We start from the raw sequence: 18,043 nt of genomic DNA on the forward strand, positions 1-18,043 counted from the left end.
AGTGTGCAGCAGCGGTCAAAAAAGCAAACAGGATGTTAGGAATCATTAAAAAAGGCGATAGAGAATAAGATGGAGAATATCTTATTGCCCTTATATAAATTGATGGTACATCCACATCTTGAATATTGAGTACAGATGTGGTCTCCTCATCTCAAAAAAGATATACTGGCATTAGAAAAGGTTCAGAGAAAGGCAACTAAAATGATTAGGGGTTTGGAACGGATCCCACATGAGGAGAGATTAAAGACGCTAGGACTTTTCAGCTTGGAAAAAAGGAGACTAAGGGGGGATATGATAGAGGTATATAAAATCATGAGTTATGTGGAAAAAGTAAATAAGGAAAAGTTATTTACTTGTTCTCATAATACAAGAACTAGGGGCCACCAAATGAAATTAATGGGCAGCAGGTTTAAAACAAATAAAAGGAAGTTCTTCACACAGCGCACAGTCAACTTGTGGAACTCCTTGCCTGAGGAGGTTGTGAAGGCTAGGACTATAACAGGGTTTAAAAGAGAACTGGATAAATTCATGGTTAAGTCTGTTAATGGCTATTAGCCAGGATGGGTCCCTAGCCTCTGTTTGTCAGAGGGTGGAGATGGATGGCAGGAGAGAGATCACTTGATCATTACCTGTTAGGTTCACTCCCTCTAGGGCACCTGGCATTGGCCACTGTCGGTAGCTAGGATACTGGGCTAGATAGACCTTTGGTCTTACCCAGTACGGCCATTCTTATGTTCTTATGTTAATTCCATAACTGCTACACGTAGATTTGCTTGACAATTCCTTTATATTAGCTGTTCAGATTCCTTTATATTAGCTGTTCAGATTCCTTTATATTAGCTGTTCAGATTCTCTCTCTCCTCCTATAGACATGGGTCCGGAACCAAAATTAGGTATCTTCTGTACCTTAATCTGCATGAACTTCACTTTCAAAATCTAAATGCAACAACAATCCAAATTTTGCCAACTAACTGAACTTTGTGTCCCCAGAGTGTAGGGACTGCAACTGTCCATAGCTCTACACTGGGTGTACTGTAGGAAAAATAGTCCTTGTGCCCTCACCCTTCTGAAGAGCTCAAGCTACACAATTTGGACCTGGATCTGGGCACCTCAAAGTCTGCTCCCTCTGTGTGGCTCAGACGCTGCCCCTAATGGAATGGAATTCATGAACCAATGGTATATGAGTTCATGTGAATTCATGGAACAATGAGTACCAATGGTCTGTGGAGTGGTCCAGATAGACCACAGAAGCAGGATATGCACTGCACCATATTGAGAGTGGTAACTACATGGCACAAGCTAGCTCTTAACTGGCAATAATAAAACGTTTAAAAGATGTTTTGGGGGGTTGGCTGTACTTGCACCAGGGAAAATTATCTGCAGTAATTTTTTTAACGTGTTTTTGGAATTAACTAAGCATTAACTTTTAGAATTTAAATAGCAGATTTCCAAATTTTGATGAAACTGAGTGAAAGTTTGCATTGAAATCCCTATTTTTTTTTAAATGTTCAAAATGTTTGCTTTATTGGGTAAGACACAGCTGTAATAAACTGATGATGTGGTAAGGTACCAGATGACTGTGCAATTAATAGAAAATGTGAGACACAGGTTCAAGGACAAATGTAAACCTTTTATTCCATAGGAATGGAAAGATCATAGAAATCATGGGGGCGGGGGGGGGGGGGGGACTACACACAGTCACCTGAAGTATGATGTGGGGGAAAGAATGGAGGTTGATGCTCTTAATTCCCTTTCAAGGTTCACACATAGCAGTCCCATGGTTTACATTTACTAGTTGATTTTGTGACATTATTAGGCAATGGATTTCTAGAAATGGAGTCACCAGAGTAAAGGGGGAAGAGATTACTGTTTAAAACTAGAAGCAGCAATTAATGCATAAGTGAAAGAAAATAACTCTGTTATATTTTCATGTTTTAAATCAAATTCATAGGTGTATATGTTTTCATTTCATGTTTCAATTCTTCTGACCTACAATAGCACGACAACTGACTTGAAGTTAGTGATCACTGCTACATTTCATCAAAGACCCTTAAATCTACAATGTACAATTGACTGTCTTCACAAGGAAAAAGTCCAATGCAATTTAATAGGTGTGGGAGACCAAGGTTCTGCAGCCTCTTCAGGGATCCTCCCATTCTGGGCTGATGAAACTCAGTGGCAACAGAAATGTGTACTTGAGATTCTCGTGTGAGAAGTGGAGGGTGACAGAAACTTCCTTCTTAGAACCCACTTCTGGATTATTAGTGGAGTAAACTCTCATCTAATCTTTGACATGAAGGATTGAGACCATATTGCCAATTATCTAGAAAATGGCAGTAGCTTGAACTGTAAATTGTGAGCCTTACAATACCAATAATACATAACACCATACCAATTATGTGTCTGTGTGCCTCAGAATTATGGTCCTGATGCTCCACTGCCTTGCAACTTGTGTAGTCATTTATAGGTGTTGTGCAAAACAAAGGGGAAAGTGAGTACCAAAATACTACACACACTTTGTATAGGTGTAAATGACTAGACAATATGGAAGATCCTGGAGAACTGAAGACCTTCAACTAGAAACAAATAATAACACAACACATCTCATAAAATCCACCAAGATTAAAGTCAACCATGTTGGGCAATAACCCCATGTTTTTATGCCAGGGATTGCAAGTGATGTTACTACCACACAAGGGAAACTTCCATTTAAAAGAAGCAAAAAAAAAAGTCAAGACATCCCATGTGATGTGAATGGGAAATTAGAAGAGTTTATTAAAACACACAGACTTAAAATAAATTAAAATTAAAACACTGATTAAAATCAGTCAAGAGTTGAGTTCATCTGAAGGATACATAATAAGCTGTATGTCATGTACTAACCAGGTCTGAAACTTTCAAAGCTCTGTAGAGGATGCACAATGGGAATAAATAGGAATTTAGGATCCCAATCCCCTAGAGACAGCTTTGAACATTTCATTTCAAGTATCCTCCAGGTGCCTATCCAGCAGTAGGCCAATAATATTTGACTGCAAACAATATGCTAGATGGTATGCAAGATTCCTTCCTAGATTCTCACTTATTCAAAATGTGAATGAATGCTTAACCAAAACAAAAGTTAGTTTTCTGTGAAAATTTAAGCAATGGAATTTAAAGAGGTAAAATCCAGCAATGAACCTGTGTAACGATTTCAAGCCCAGATCTCAAAATCTAAATAGCTCCTAAAAATGTGAGCCTACAATGCATTCAGTGTCTTACCTTCTGGTCCTGCCTTTACACCAATGAGAATTAACAATCTCTGCAGACAATGCCTTGACACACTGTCAGCTGTAGAACAACCAAATCAGAACTGACTTCTGGCATATGAGGAATGGACTTATATGAGGCCTAAAAGGAATGAGAAGTCTCGAAAATGAAGCAACAAGTGAATGATTTTCTAAACATTCTATCATATGGAAGCAAATCATGGTAAATCTGTCACAGAGGGGAGAGGAAGAGTATTATGTGTTATATCTGGCTGCTCTTTCCATTATTATTAAGCCCAAATCCGTTCTCTTCTCATTGAGTATAAAGCCGGCTTTCCTTGCTTTATTAATCACCTGATAATTTTAACTAGCGGATAGGGGATAAAAGTGATGAATAAAATAATGCATCCCTTGTCTTGCTTACAAATAGCCTAATACACTTGAAAGAAGTCTTTCATAGCAATTTAGCAGCCAAAAGCAACAGCTCATTTAAACAGCTCTTTGGTTAGAGAATCCTAATTTGTCTCTTTCAGACAGGCAAAAGTTGAGCCAGATTGCTGAAGACATTATAAATATCATGGAAAATTCCTTTATATTGATATGCAAAATACTACAACATGACTAGGGGAAGTTCCTAAGGGATTTGGGTACCTAATTTTCATTAATTTTAGAGATTTAGACATCCATCCCCCCAATCATTTTGAGAATCTCAGCCTCAATCAATTACACTTACTTAGCATGATTAGAGTATCACACATCTTTTTAAAAAAAATAGTAAGTCTGATATCGGGATATATATTACCCTGAGGTTGGTTAACTCAGCAGTGTAGTGCAAAAGGCCGGCATTGTGCTGGAGGATCCGACCCTATAACGGTATACCATATAATAACTTTATGTCATCATTGTTTAATAGTATATGAATCATTCTCTATAATCACTGTCAGTATTGTATATCCTTGATCTGGTTACTAGTTTAAAAAAGTCTGTAAGCACTATTTTACTGAGTAAAGTTAGACTATAATAATATAGTCTGAAGAATCCTATAGGTGTAGGTCTGCACTTTACTTCAAAGGCTGATTTCCCTTTTTTCATAGTCTATAGTTACATCAGATTGATTTAATAACAGCTTATTAAATTCCAATCTGTATAAAGAAAAACATATTTCAAGTAGCACAATGGGAGATTACAGTAGGATTAATGTATCTGGATAATCAGGATCTGAGAAGAGAAGGGTTATGACCATTTGACTTTTGGCTGACACTTCCAACAGCACATTAAACTGCATGTGAAGTCAAAGCTTTCACTTGACTGAACAGCATCATGGGAAAATTGGTAATACAATTTCTTTCTTTATGTTGCAGCTGGTACCTGATTGTTAAACTTGATTTAATTGCCTAAACCAGTTTAGGCCGCTCAGGAGTTAATTCCAGTTTCTATTCACTGTTTGGCAGAATTTACCTCATGAATCCGATGTTATCCTTTGAATTTTCCAATAACAATAACATTCTCTTATCTAGTACAAAGAAAGCCAGGGATAGAAGAGTGCACAGATCCTTGTATACCTTAACTAAGTGCATTCACCAACATGCTAGAAATATTTATTAGACGGTTTAGTTCATATGAAAATATAGTAAGGACAATTACCTCAGAATATTTGGAAAATCACAGGACTACAGTGATCAGAAAGACTATAGGAACTTGCATATTTTGGGCTCAGTCCAGCAAGGTGTTGAACATCCTTAACTCCCAAATGGAAGCTGAGGGCACCTAGCACCTCCTAGGGGTTTCTCAGAACCTTGCAGGATCAAACACTTAGGCCCAGATCCACACAGGTATTTCAGTGGAAGTTTTTAGAAGCCTAAATATCTTTGTGGCCCAGGGTCTTACTGCCGTCTACAAAATTTCAGTCATCTGAATCTATTCATATTTAAGAGGGGCTATAATGTGGAATAAGGTTTTTAGCCGAGCATAAATAGCTGTCTGAAAACTGCATAACTGACAGATAAATCAACATATTTTACAAGGGGGCAGAGAATATTTAAATTGAAATTTTGTTAAATCCATCTGAGTCAATACTCTTGTTTTAAACTGTTTTCAGCAGAATGTATTTTGGAACACCCCGAGACACACATTTTCATATCCATTCTCTGGTCCTGGTTATTCTATCACTTCGACCCCAATCCAGCACAGCCCTTAAACACAAGACTAACTTTAAGCTTGGGAGCAGTGACGTTGAAGTAAATGGAACTCACTTGCTTAATATTAAATGTGTGCTTTTCTGAAGTGGGGCCTTGGGGTAAAATTCACTTCCACGCAGAGGCTCAAAATGTTATCCATAATTTAAACCCTCAAAAATATTCTGATGTGGGACTTAAATGGTATAGGCCTTGTGCTGCCCCCCTGAATAACAGTTTAAATCTGGAGTAACTCACCTGAAGTCAGTGTCATAAAAGTCAGGTGCTCTATCACTAGCTCTCATAAATTAATCAGACTGCTTCAGATTCACTGACTTTTGCCGGTCTATCCATTGTACAGTAGCTATCATTGCACATTTCTACATTTATTCCCATTTACACCATCTCTCTCTCTTGCCTGTATTAAATGGTGGCAATCTCAAGTGCTAAATGGAGACCATTTACATTAACTGCTATACTCCTGCGTAGCAAGATCCACCACAAAAACATTTCAACTAGTGTGCTAGGCTGCAATAGAAATAGTCATGTTGCCATGATCCTTGACCACTGCTGTTCTAGTCAAAGCTAGGACATTACTTCTTTGGCACGCTACTTCCTGTTCAACTCAGCTGACAGTGGTTGGCAGAGCAGCAGAAAATTCTCTTTGCCAGAAAACTTGTACCTAATCCTCTTTGAAGCTTATTTCACAAATTTAAATAACTGCTGGGAAATAAAGTGAAAGTTAGCATGGATAGAGAGGCTGGTTCATCTGTTCCACCACTAGCACTAATGAATGTTTCAACAGTGGTTTAAGGAAGGAATAACAAACAACATGTTCTAAAATCCTAAAGAAATGTTCTGTGTGTCAATACAAGCAGACACACCAAAAAGTCAGCTGGAAACTGAACAGCCAGCAGCTCCCATTAACCTTAATACAACATTTTAATAATCAGAACACTCATTTAGATGTCTAAATATGAACTTCTGAATTTTAGACCCCCCCGTACACACTTCTGAAAATCTTTGGCCTATCTTGGACAAATCTACATGTGCTCCAAATTTGAATAATCTTAAATTTATTAGTCAGTGGTGAATAGCCTCCAGATTCTAACCAGGATTTCTAATCAGCATTTCTAGGGAAATCATGCCAATAATAGATCAAATGAGAACAAAGAAAGGATAAATATGATCAAAAATCACTTCATCAACTTGGATAAAGAATGCAAGATGGGTACAACACAGGTGAGCTTCTCAGAGATCCTTCCGGGATGAAGGATGAGTGAAGAAAGCAGAAAATTGGTATGAGAGACCAACCAATGAAGCAGAATTTGGCCAAGGGGGTTTGGTTGAACAGAACACTAGAATAGCTCTGTGATGAGAACTTATTTAGATTGATGAACTCCCCTAAGATGAAGAGATAACTGCCTCCTAAATTCACAACTAGACTGGCTTCTCAGAAAAGCTTACATTAAATAAGAAAGAGAAAAAGGGGAGCTGTTGTTTAAAAATAGTGCAGTTTATTTTCAACATAAGCCCTTATCCTACAGGTTATTCTGCCTGGGTGCAGAGATCCACATGAGTGTAGTAAATTGCAGGGTTGGGGCCTGAGACTGAAGCTCCATAACCAAAGCACCATGACTAAGTAGTGAGGGATAGCACTATAAGATGGGTGCAACATATCTACACTGTATGAATATTCACACAGTACTCACTAAACCCCCAAAGCCCCCATGCACTGGGCTCAGACTAAATCTGGGAAGAATTCTCGGGGGGGAGGTAGCAGTCTCTTTTTTGGTTACTCTAGCCCTAGTCAGGGAAATGCAAGGGATATCCTCATCCTATTAAGATAACACAAATATTCCCTAAAAGAGATTTATATGTTGGCTGTTGTTTTTAACTTGCTTGATACTGACTTTCCAAATAACCTTGTAGATATGTTGAACATACTTTGCCAGATATGTGGCACTTTAAAAGAAACGCAATCCTAAATTGTGATGGGTCTACAATGTATTAAAAAAAAACAGCTGAAGCAAGAAATTCCAACTCATTAGGAGTCAGCTATTAATGTACATACTTGAGAGACTCCTCCAGGAACAACAGAACACTATGCAGAGCTATTCAAGAAAGCACCAGATAGACAAAGCAGATGTTGTACTGGTCTCAACTGCATGGATTCAGTTGGACTGCTTCAGCCTTTTAAATCAGTTAAAAAGGGAACTCATGCTTACAACACCTCTTTTGACAGACAGTTCAGGGAATCGGGAACAAAGTGTATATTATGGCTTCTGAAATAAGAGATGTGAAGATTTCAATATTGCACTCACCCATAACAAAGTACCTCCAAATAATGCCAGCTACTTTTCTTGGACAAAATACAGCTGACTTTTAATAATTTGATAATAATCAACAATGCCTTTTCTGGAATCTCCCATCTGCAACATAATTGGAATGTGGATCAGACTCGCTTATATTAGCCCTTTGCGTGACATCATGGAATAGCTAGTTTCAATGCTTTTGTGACTTATCATTTTGAGTCCCTTGGCACAAGAAATCCTAGACATTGTGGATTACAAAAAGCAAGGTGCACAACAGATTTTAATTAAATTAAATTTGTATTATTTACATATAAAATTCTTTGCTACTGGAATTTCAGCTACTGACAATGGAACTCACAAAAAAATTATGCTCTTAGCATTTATTTATCTATTTTAGATACTTATATGGTCCCTAGGTATTGTATTATCTGAGAACCTCACAATCTTTCATCTGTTTACCCTTGAAGTATTCCTGTGAGGTACGGAAGTGCTATTATCCCTATTTTACAGATAGCTTCTCTGTGCCTCAGTTCCAAAGTTATTTTACCTAAAGTCACACAAGAAGTCAATGATAGTGCAGGGAACTGAATCTGGGTGTCAAATCTGTGGGCAGCACAATAACTACTGGACCATCATTTCTCTCTCAGGTAACTACATTGGCTTTGTTGGTATAATTGCTTTGTAGGACACTTGTCACTTGTGAAAAGTAGGAAGCCATATTTTTACAACACAGATTAAATGAGGGCATATGACAGAGCAAGCAGGATAATACATGTGCTACATTCAATGTCCACTTCTTGCAAATGCTAATGTATGTGCCCAGGATGAAATCAGAATTTGGAATCCAAACAAACTGCAACCACCATCCTCCCATGCCTGTTGCCTCACTTAGCTCTCTTTCCTTGGTGTGCCTGAAACATTTTCTCTATTTTCCTGGCAGCACAGTTAAAGAAAATATTAATTATACTTTAGATTTGATTCGGGCTAACATGGTAGAGCAGGGATTGGCAACCTTTGGCATGCAGCTCGCCAGGGTAAGCCCCCTGGCAGGCCGGGCCAGTTAGTTTACCTGCCGCGCCCGCAGGTTTGTCCAATCACGGCTCCCATTGGCCGCAGTTCTCAGGCCAATGGGGGTGGCAGGAAGCGGTGCGGGTGGAGGGATGTGCTGGCCATGGCAGGTAAACAAACCGGCCCGACCCTGGCAAGCTGCGTGCCAAACATTGCCGATCCCTGTGGTAGAGTTAAAAATGTAAAAGCAAATGCTACACACATGGTGAAGGAATAGTCTGTACTGGGTTCTAGGTCAGATCGGAGATAACTGAATTCATAACTCGAGGGCTATTTAAATTATACAACTGTTAAAAGGGACTCAGCTCAGCATAGCTGTATGAAATTGAAAATTTCTTTGAGTTCTGAATTACATTTTACTTATTGGTAACCTCAACCTAAAGTTTTCATTCTTTAGACAATGGTTTCTAGAAATCTAAATGTGATTTTTACTCTTGCCCTTTGACAAATATTGAATGTAAACTAGACAGATAGATTTCATTGCAAACTTAGTTACAGTGTTAGTGTTTTTGAGCAAAATTATCACTTTTCTTTGCAAGGCAGAAAAGAGAATGTGAAAGAAGAACCTATTGTTCACATGCAACAATCGTTCTCAAACATATAGGATCTCAGAGTGTAACTGCATCCAATTACAATAGCTGTTACTATCCAGTATCTTTCCTCACCGCATTTTATTGGGACTAGCTATCTTGGTTTAGGCATGGGTGAGTTTCAGGCTGTTTCTAACAATTAAAGAAGAAAGCTTGAAACATCATAGATCTCTCACTTCACATCCTTAAGAAAGGCCATTTAAGGTGAAGATTTACTTCTAAGGTTGCTAGCATTGCTCTGACTGGTTTACCCATCATCAGTTGAATTGGCTTATTCCAGTGACTGTCAAGGTTGCACTATAGCTTGTCAGAGTTAATGCATGGCTTCTTTGCTTTGAAAAAAAATTATCTTTACGTTCTACTACTCACTTCACGAGCACATTCCATTATGCATGATGGAGCCTGGAAGTACCGATAATATGGATAAAATCATACTATCCCTCCAAAGTTTAGAATTCAGAGCTGACAAGTTGTGGCCTATTGCCTTTTATTTCTTTGGGAATGCCAAAATGGAAGGGATTTCTTTTCTATGAATTGTTGAATTGTGGTTCCAGTGAGAAGTAGAATTTCTACAAATACAGAAAAATTCGCAATGTCTTCCAGAAAGGCAAGTCCCTTTTTGCGCAGAATTCTAGTACTGTTCTTTTCCAAGGCATATTTGGTAATACTATAGGTCTGAGAAGTTTCTTAAATATTATTATTGTGATCACTTTTCAAAACGTACATGATTTCACATTGTATTTTAGGTTCATCCCCAGTGTTTGAACTTGCTCCTGGTATTTTGTGAAACCCAATTGTCCAATATATTGTTCTGCAAGGACTGTCAGGCTATAATATGATTAACAGGAAATCTGATCTTCAGCTAAGTATAGTTTCTCTCATTCCACAGAAGTTATAGATTGAATGTATGACCCCAGACAAATAACTGGACCAATCATGTCAGCCCTAATAACTATTTTAATCACTTTTAATTTCTGTGGTGTCCTGCCATGCCACTCAGAGCACCCACTTTTGTTTCTATATTGTCCCATGCCTCTGGAAAATCTGAATGAGTGACAGGGCTCCACTAAGAAGAGGTCAGTCACTAGTAGATGCTTAGTCTCTAGTAAATGATTAGGGAGCTGGAGCTCATGACTTATGAGGAGAGGCTGAGGGAACTGGGCTTATTTAGTCTGAAGAACAAAAGAGTGAGGGGGGATTTGATAGCAGCTTTCAACTACCTGAAGCAGGGTTTCAAAGAGGATGGAACTAGGCTGTTCTCAGTGGTGGCAGATGACAGAACAAGGAGAAATGGTCTCAAGTTGCAGTGGGGGAGGTCTGGGTTGGATAGTAGGAAAACCTATTTCACTAGGAGGGTGGTGAAGCACTGGAATGGGTTACCTAGGGAGTGGTGGAATCTCCATCCTTAGAGGTTTTTAAGGCCCAGCTTGACAAAGCCCTGGCTGGGATGAGTTAGTTGGGTTGGTCCTGCTTTGATCAGGGGATTGGACTAGATGACCTCCTGAGGTCTCTTCCAACCCTAATCTTCTATTATTCTATGATTCTCCAATTCAGCAGATTTAAATCTTCAAGTCCTGCTATGCCAATGATGCTCGCCTACATTGCTCATTTGTCAAATTTTCCCACAACCACCATTTTGTGTTCTCCCATGCCACTTCTTATGCATGGACTCTCCTTGTAACAATTACAAGTCCACTACATTGTTCTCCTTTAAAACTCTCCTTAAAATGCAACTATGCTGATGCCTACAAAACACAAAATGAGTAAGCAGCAGATATGTTGTAACCATTGCTTACCATACTGATTATAATTGTTTTATTGCCTTGCATTCCCCTGCTTGTTTAAATTCCGGTTGTCTCTTATCTTAAACTTAGATTGTAAACTTTTTTGGAGAGAGACCATTATTTTATCTCTTTATACAACAGCTAGCACAGTGGGGCCCAGGACTATAAGTTCTACTGCAATCAAACAACATTTATTGATACAGTCTGTCATTAGATTGACATAAACAAGCTGTGGCATTTATTTTGTGAACCTCTTGCACACCTATATGTTCATTAACATTTTCTCCCTCTACTGACATATAAACATTGGCTGTACAAAATTTCACTCCCTTCAGGCCTTGCAGAATCTCTATTATTTTCCCTTGGAAGATTTCTGTGGTCTTGAGATGCCAGTTGGGAGTAATTGAAAGCAATCTTTTTCAATAGTATTATAAAAGTTGTCAGGTTCGAACACACAGGGTGGAGCAGAACTTGCTAGAATCCATTAGCTGCATCTTACCAGGAGAAAATGGTTGTCCCAGCTAACATGGAGAATATATTTTCTACAGTGAGAAGACTATAACTTTCTCTCTTTACTGCTTTATTGAGCCTTTTTAGATCTACACACATAGGGACATTCCTATTTTTTGTCATTACAGGCACAATAGGGGTACACTGCATTGTTCATTTAGTAATACATTCCATTACACCATTCGTCTCCATCCTATCGAGTTCTTCTTTCCCTTTGGGAAGCAATTGTTGACATCAAGGGGAGTGGAGAGTGCTCAGTGCTTGCAGGAGGCAGGCATTCAGCATTTTGCATTATTTGCAATAATAGCATTGCTTTGGTGGGCAACCAAATTACCTTCTATGCCCATAGACAAATAAAAATGTGGATGCATGTTAGTGTGTGATTACACAGTCTCTTTTCAAACAATAGCAAATTTGACCATACTCAGGGCAAGTTTTTTCTTCATTCTTAAAGAGAAACTAATTCAGAGAACATACTTAATATCTAAATTAACCTAGAATGTCTCCTCTGACAACTTTAATCTTTGCTGTTTTTTTCTGTTTTATTATAATCGGTTATTTGAAGCATAGGACCAAATGACTGAACAAATCTGGAGCAAAGAGACTTAAGGAATTTTAAGTAACAAAGAATTAAGAGATGTGGATTTAAACCAAAGGTTAAATCTGTAGAAAGAAGGGAGGCTAGGGCAAGTTCTAAGCAGAAACTTCATAATCAATTGGATTTGATGCCAGTAGGAGGGTTCTCTGTACCTTCAGGAGGCATTCAGCTCCTCATAAGACTAGACCCAATGATTAAATGATATACATCTAATACTAGCAAGGCCTTGGAATCCCATAACATTTCAGAACCAAATTCTGCAGCAAGGCTGATTGAATTCTGCAGTAAATTTGTAGAAGTGATAACAAGACTCCATAAAAGTCAGGGTTGGCTGTGAAAAATCAGAGACCCAAGAGGACTATGTTAGCAGCGGGAAATGTATCAATGTTATTTAAAAGTAGAGCAGTGGGAACTTGGGAGAAATTACCTGGCAAGAAAGCACATAAAGCTTTGGAGACCTTAATAGAAGTCAAGGGAAATGTTAAATAAATTATGGCAGTAACTGAGGATAAAAAACAAAAAGATTAAGAGTTTTTCATCTCACTGCCCTGTGTCTTCTTTCTTTCTTACAAACTGGTGCTCTAAGAAGATTAGATTTGTACTGAACTATATCCTTCTGAGGATGTACTGTAATACCTCAAGGGAGCAAACATTATAGCCTTGTGTACACAGGGACAATCTGAAAAGTTAATCTAAATTAAGTAAAGGTGTGAATTTAAAGTGCGTTAATTAAACAGCATTAAATCTATGTGGGTACATCTATACAGCAAAGAAAAACCAGCAGCTGGCCCATGCCAGCTGACTTGGCATGTGAGGCTCGGGCTGTGGGGCTGTTTCATTGCTGTGGAGACTTCCAGGCTCAGGCTGGAGCCCAGGCTCTGAAACCCTCCCACCTCACAGGGTCCTAGAGCTTGGGCTCCAGCCCAAACCCAGAAATCTTCATGGCAATCAAGCCCCACGAGCCTGAGTCAGCTAGCATGGGCCAGTCATGGGTGTCTAGTTGCTATGCAGACATACCCAGTGTGGAAACTCTTATTCAGAATTAAAGTGGCCTTAATGTGATTTAGTTTAATTCACTTGAAGCTAAACCAAATTAAGGTCATATTAATTCTACATGGGGGTTCAATGCAGTTTAACAGTTTCAGACTAATTTTCCTGAGCATCGCTGTGTAGACAAGCCCTCGTGCATCTATGCCTGAATTTAGGCCTATGTCACTCATTAAGGCACTGGAAGAGTTGAGAATACCTGTGCCACAACTTGTGTTCCTGGCTGGTGAATGCCAATGGGAGAAATTGATGTCACTGATGATGAAGATCATCAATGAATCTCTCAGGGATCAGAAGCTTCCAATTTAAGAGGTCTGTCTGTCCATCGCTCAGAAAAATAATGCATGGCTGGCCAGCTATTATCCAGTAGTTAATCCCCTACTTCTGGTTAAGATTATTGAGAAGCTGTTAGTGAGACAAATCTCATCTCTCAACTCTCATTTCTGGCAGTCTTAGAGCTGTTTGACTTTTGTCAGTCTGGTTATAGACCTGGTATACCATATGGCATGGCCTTTTATTGTTGCCAGAAGACATTTTCTAAGCACAGGACACTACCTTCTGCAGATTTATATAGCCAGTAACCTCAGATACCTTGTGATAAAAGTTCTTTGCAAGAAACCCTGCAGTTTTCTATCATAGCACATCCAAAGTTACCAATTTTGACACCATACCAATGAAGGGTTCTTGTCTATAACTTTATCAATATTTGCCCTGTAAAGGTCCAAGTTGGCTGAAAATGACTGAAATGTATATGGTGATATACTACAGGCAAGATTGAATGGAGTGAGGAACTTAGAAGTCATACACAAGAAAAAAAATTGCAAATTGCTATTTAGGGTGGGGTTTTTTTTTAGTATTTCTGGACAATGTTAATGTGCTAAAGAACAAAAAATCTTGCCCTACTGGGGTGTTTTATGCACCAATATTTTATACAATCATCACTCTAACAGATAAGCTGCAATAAATTACCATGTCTATGTTCTGGGTAGTAAGTATAGGACAAGATATTATCCTATTCCCATAATTTTTCTTGGCAATACTCGCCTTTCACTTTAGGCTGGACTATGTTCTTGTTTACCCTCAGGAGAAGTATTTGTACACCAGCCTAACCTGGTGAAATGATAAATTTAATACATCTGATATGTATTAACTTAAAATATCTTAAAATATTACTATTCTCCTTGTTAACCAGCATATTTTCCTCAGCAAGAGCACTGAAAAAAAGTAAAACAAACTTTTGACTGGAACCCCCTTGTATATGACATTTATTTCTCAACTATTTATAAGTGACAGCTTGGTATGAATTAATAATTGTTGATCTAAATCAACATTTTATTTTCTGATTCAAACCTATTGTTCATTTTGAATTGTGTATTGACGTTGGCACTGTAGTGCTTAGTCCCCAACTAAAAATTATATGTTTTTAATTTCCAGTCTGAGGTTCATGGCATCATACTCATCAAAGTCACTCTCATTAGACCCATCATTGGGAATGATGGGTTCAGCAGCATTTTTGTCAATGTTCTTGCACTTCTGATACTTACAAAAATCTATGCAGGAAAGCCCAACAGCAAGACAGGAACACCTCCCTATTTGACATTTCACATGCTTGCAGGTACAATGCACTGCCTGCAACATACTATCTGGTGCTGGACTTCTTGTCATTCAGGTGATGCAAGCTCCTTGTTTTCTAAGTGCCATCCATGACCAACAGGGAAAGGAGCATTTACTCTGTTAATAAGACAGTGCTTCATTATAGCAGCCTAGTAATTTTCCTACTTGTCTTGGTACAGAAGAGCATCACATGCTGGTGGCATGTTCTGTCCAGGCAGTGAAGATGATGCTAGGCAGAACACCTTGTATTGGGTATCACGGACATCTTGTGATGAAGCTTGACCATACAGATGGCCACATTTCTTAAGCACAAGGAATGTTGTGTGTTGAACTGTGAAGTCTTTCCTAAAGTCTGTGAAATCATCAAGGAACTCTTCTTTCTGAGGCCACAGCAAATGCCTTCCTCTTACTGTCCCCATAGAAGGCACTCGTAGAATCACATTGTGAGTGACTGTGTGGAGTCCAGTAAGGGAGGTACATACCTTCAGGCCTAGAGTCGAAGTGACTTTCTCCAAATCAATAATGCATCTTTGATTACCAGCACCAGTGAAGAAATGCAAATTGACTAGCAGTTGTGACTTAAGACTGATGCCTATGACTGCAAAATCTGTAACTTGGCTCCTAATTATCACATTCTGGTAGTCTTCGGAAATATATTTCACATGAAGAAATATGCATGTCACATTTTTCATGTTCACAACTTAATTCATCAGCAGCTGTGACTGTCACTGAACCATTCTGCATAGCCAGGCAGTGACAAAATCTTTTGCTAAGGACACCTAGATATGACATACAGGTATGGAATTCAGTGAGCTGCATTATAAAGCTTCTTGTGTAGTCATCATCTCTCCATCAGATTTGTTGTGCTTTAATATATGTTGCTTGGTCAAAGACCAAGAGTGCATGCTTAATTTCAAGATGATCAGCTATATCAATATTTCATTTCAGAATAGTGTAGACAGTAGACATCTCTGGTGATGCCTTGATGACTGGAAGATAATGGATAGCTGACTTTCTCAAGAGTTCAATCATGTTGAAGAGCAGTATGAAAACCACTCCAGCCAGGAAATGTATATGAATCAGCACTGAGAACCTTCATAAAAATGTATGCCAGTTCAGTTTAGTGCTGGTTCCAAGTTTGTTCTGTAACTGTCGACCTCTAATGGGGCATGTGCATCATGACTCAGAGTCTGTGGACCTCACCTCTTGTTCCAATGGTACTGCTCTGTTGCAAAACTAAAAAATACTTTCAGGGTTCTGGAACAAATTTTATAGTGGGGGTGCTGATGATGGAAAGCCTTGGTGTTTGTTATTAGTACTTCAAATCAGGGGGTTTGGCAGCACCCCTAGTACCCCAAGTTCCAGCACCACTGAATACTTTAAGAGAACACACTCCTTTTGGCAGTCGTGCTCTCCCTGTTGTTGGGGTTGCTTCAGTGATGTGACTCTGCAGCATTATTCCATTTGTGTGATGCCACACCTGGATAAGTTTTCTTCAACCACCCCAGGACGGACAGAATGGGCATACCAGTCCATTAACACAGGTGATGCTTGCCCAATTAGAGCCCAACCCTACCAGATGGCTCCTCAAGCCAAAACCGCAATAGAAAGGGAGATCAAGGACATGTTACAGATGGGTATAATCTGCCCCTCTGAGAGTGCATAGGCCTCCCAAACCAGCTGGGGAGATCTGCTTTTGTGTGGACTACCATAAGCTAAATGCTGTAACTCTCCCAGAAAACTATCCAATGCCACATATAGATGAGCTGTTGGAGAAACTGGGACATGCCCAGTTCATCTCCACCTTAGACTTAACTAAGGGGTACTGGCAAGTGCCACTAGATGACCCAGCCAAGGAAAGGTCAGCCTTTATCACCCATGTAGGGTTGTATGAATTTAATGTGTTCCCTTTCAGACTGCGAAATGCACCCCTTTCCAGACACTGGTAGATAACCTTCTCACTGGATTTGTGGAATTTGCAGTTGCCTACCTCGATGATGTGGCTATATTCTCAAATTCATGGGCAGAACACCTGGAACGCCTCCAAGCTGTCTTCCAGCACATAAGGGAGTCAGAATTAACAGTTAAAGCCAAAAAGTGTCAAATAGGCCTAATCAGGGTAACGTACCTTGGACACCACGTGGGTCAAAGAACTATCAACCCCCTACAGACTAAGGTAAATGCTATCCAAAATTTGCCTTTCCCTAAGTCAAAGAAGTAGGTGCAATCCTTCTTGGGCTTGTCCGGGTATTACCAACGATTTGTACCACACTACAGCCAAATTTCCACCCCACTGACAGCCCTGACCAGAAAAAAGCAGTTAAATGCAGTTCAGTGAACTGAAAAGTATCAGAAAGCCTTTAACCAGCTTAAGGTGGCCCTTACGTCTGACCCTGTACTGAGGGCCCCGGACTTCAACCAACCGTTCGTCGTAATCACAGATGCGTCCGAGCATGGTGTGGGAGCAGTTTTAATGCAGGAAGGGCCAGATCAACAATTCCATCCTGTCGTGTTTCTCAGCAAAAACTTTCTGAGAGGGAAAACCACTGGTCAGTCTCAGAAAAAGAATGTTACGCCACTGTGTATGCTCTGTAGAAGCTACGCCCATACATTTGGGAATGGCGGTTTCACCTGCAGACTGACCATGCTGCACTGAAGTGGCTTCACACAGTTAATGAGACTAACAAAAAACTTCTTCGGTGGAGTTTAGCTCTCCAATACTTTGATTTTAAAATACAACACATTTCAGGAGCCTCTAACAAAGTGGCTGATGTACTCTCGCTGGAAGGTTTCCCAGAATCAGCCAGGTAAAAATGTCCCTGTATTCTACGTCATTGTAGTCCTTGAAATGGAAAAAGTACTGTTTAGTTCTTCATGTAATTATTAGTAAAATTACAGGTGCATGTATCTTATTAACTCTGTTTCCTAAACCTCCAGGAAAAAATCCCAGCTGGTGTGGACCTGAACCAGGCTGGCCAGCACGGTCTGTAATTTGGGGGGCGTGTGATAAATAAAGTGGGGGGATAACTCCCTTTGATGGACACCCAGCCAGCCAGTTAGCTGTAAAATCCCTCTTGGTAGCTGTTCTTTACTTGCTT

Source organism: Chrysemys picta, chromosome 1, assembly GCF_011386835.1.
Source record: "Chrysemys picta bellii isolate R12L10 chromosome 1, ASM1138683v2, whole genome shotgun sequence".
Taxonomy (NCBI): domain Eukaryota; kingdom Metazoa; phylum Chordata; order Testudines; family Emydidae; genus Chrysemys; species Chrysemys picta.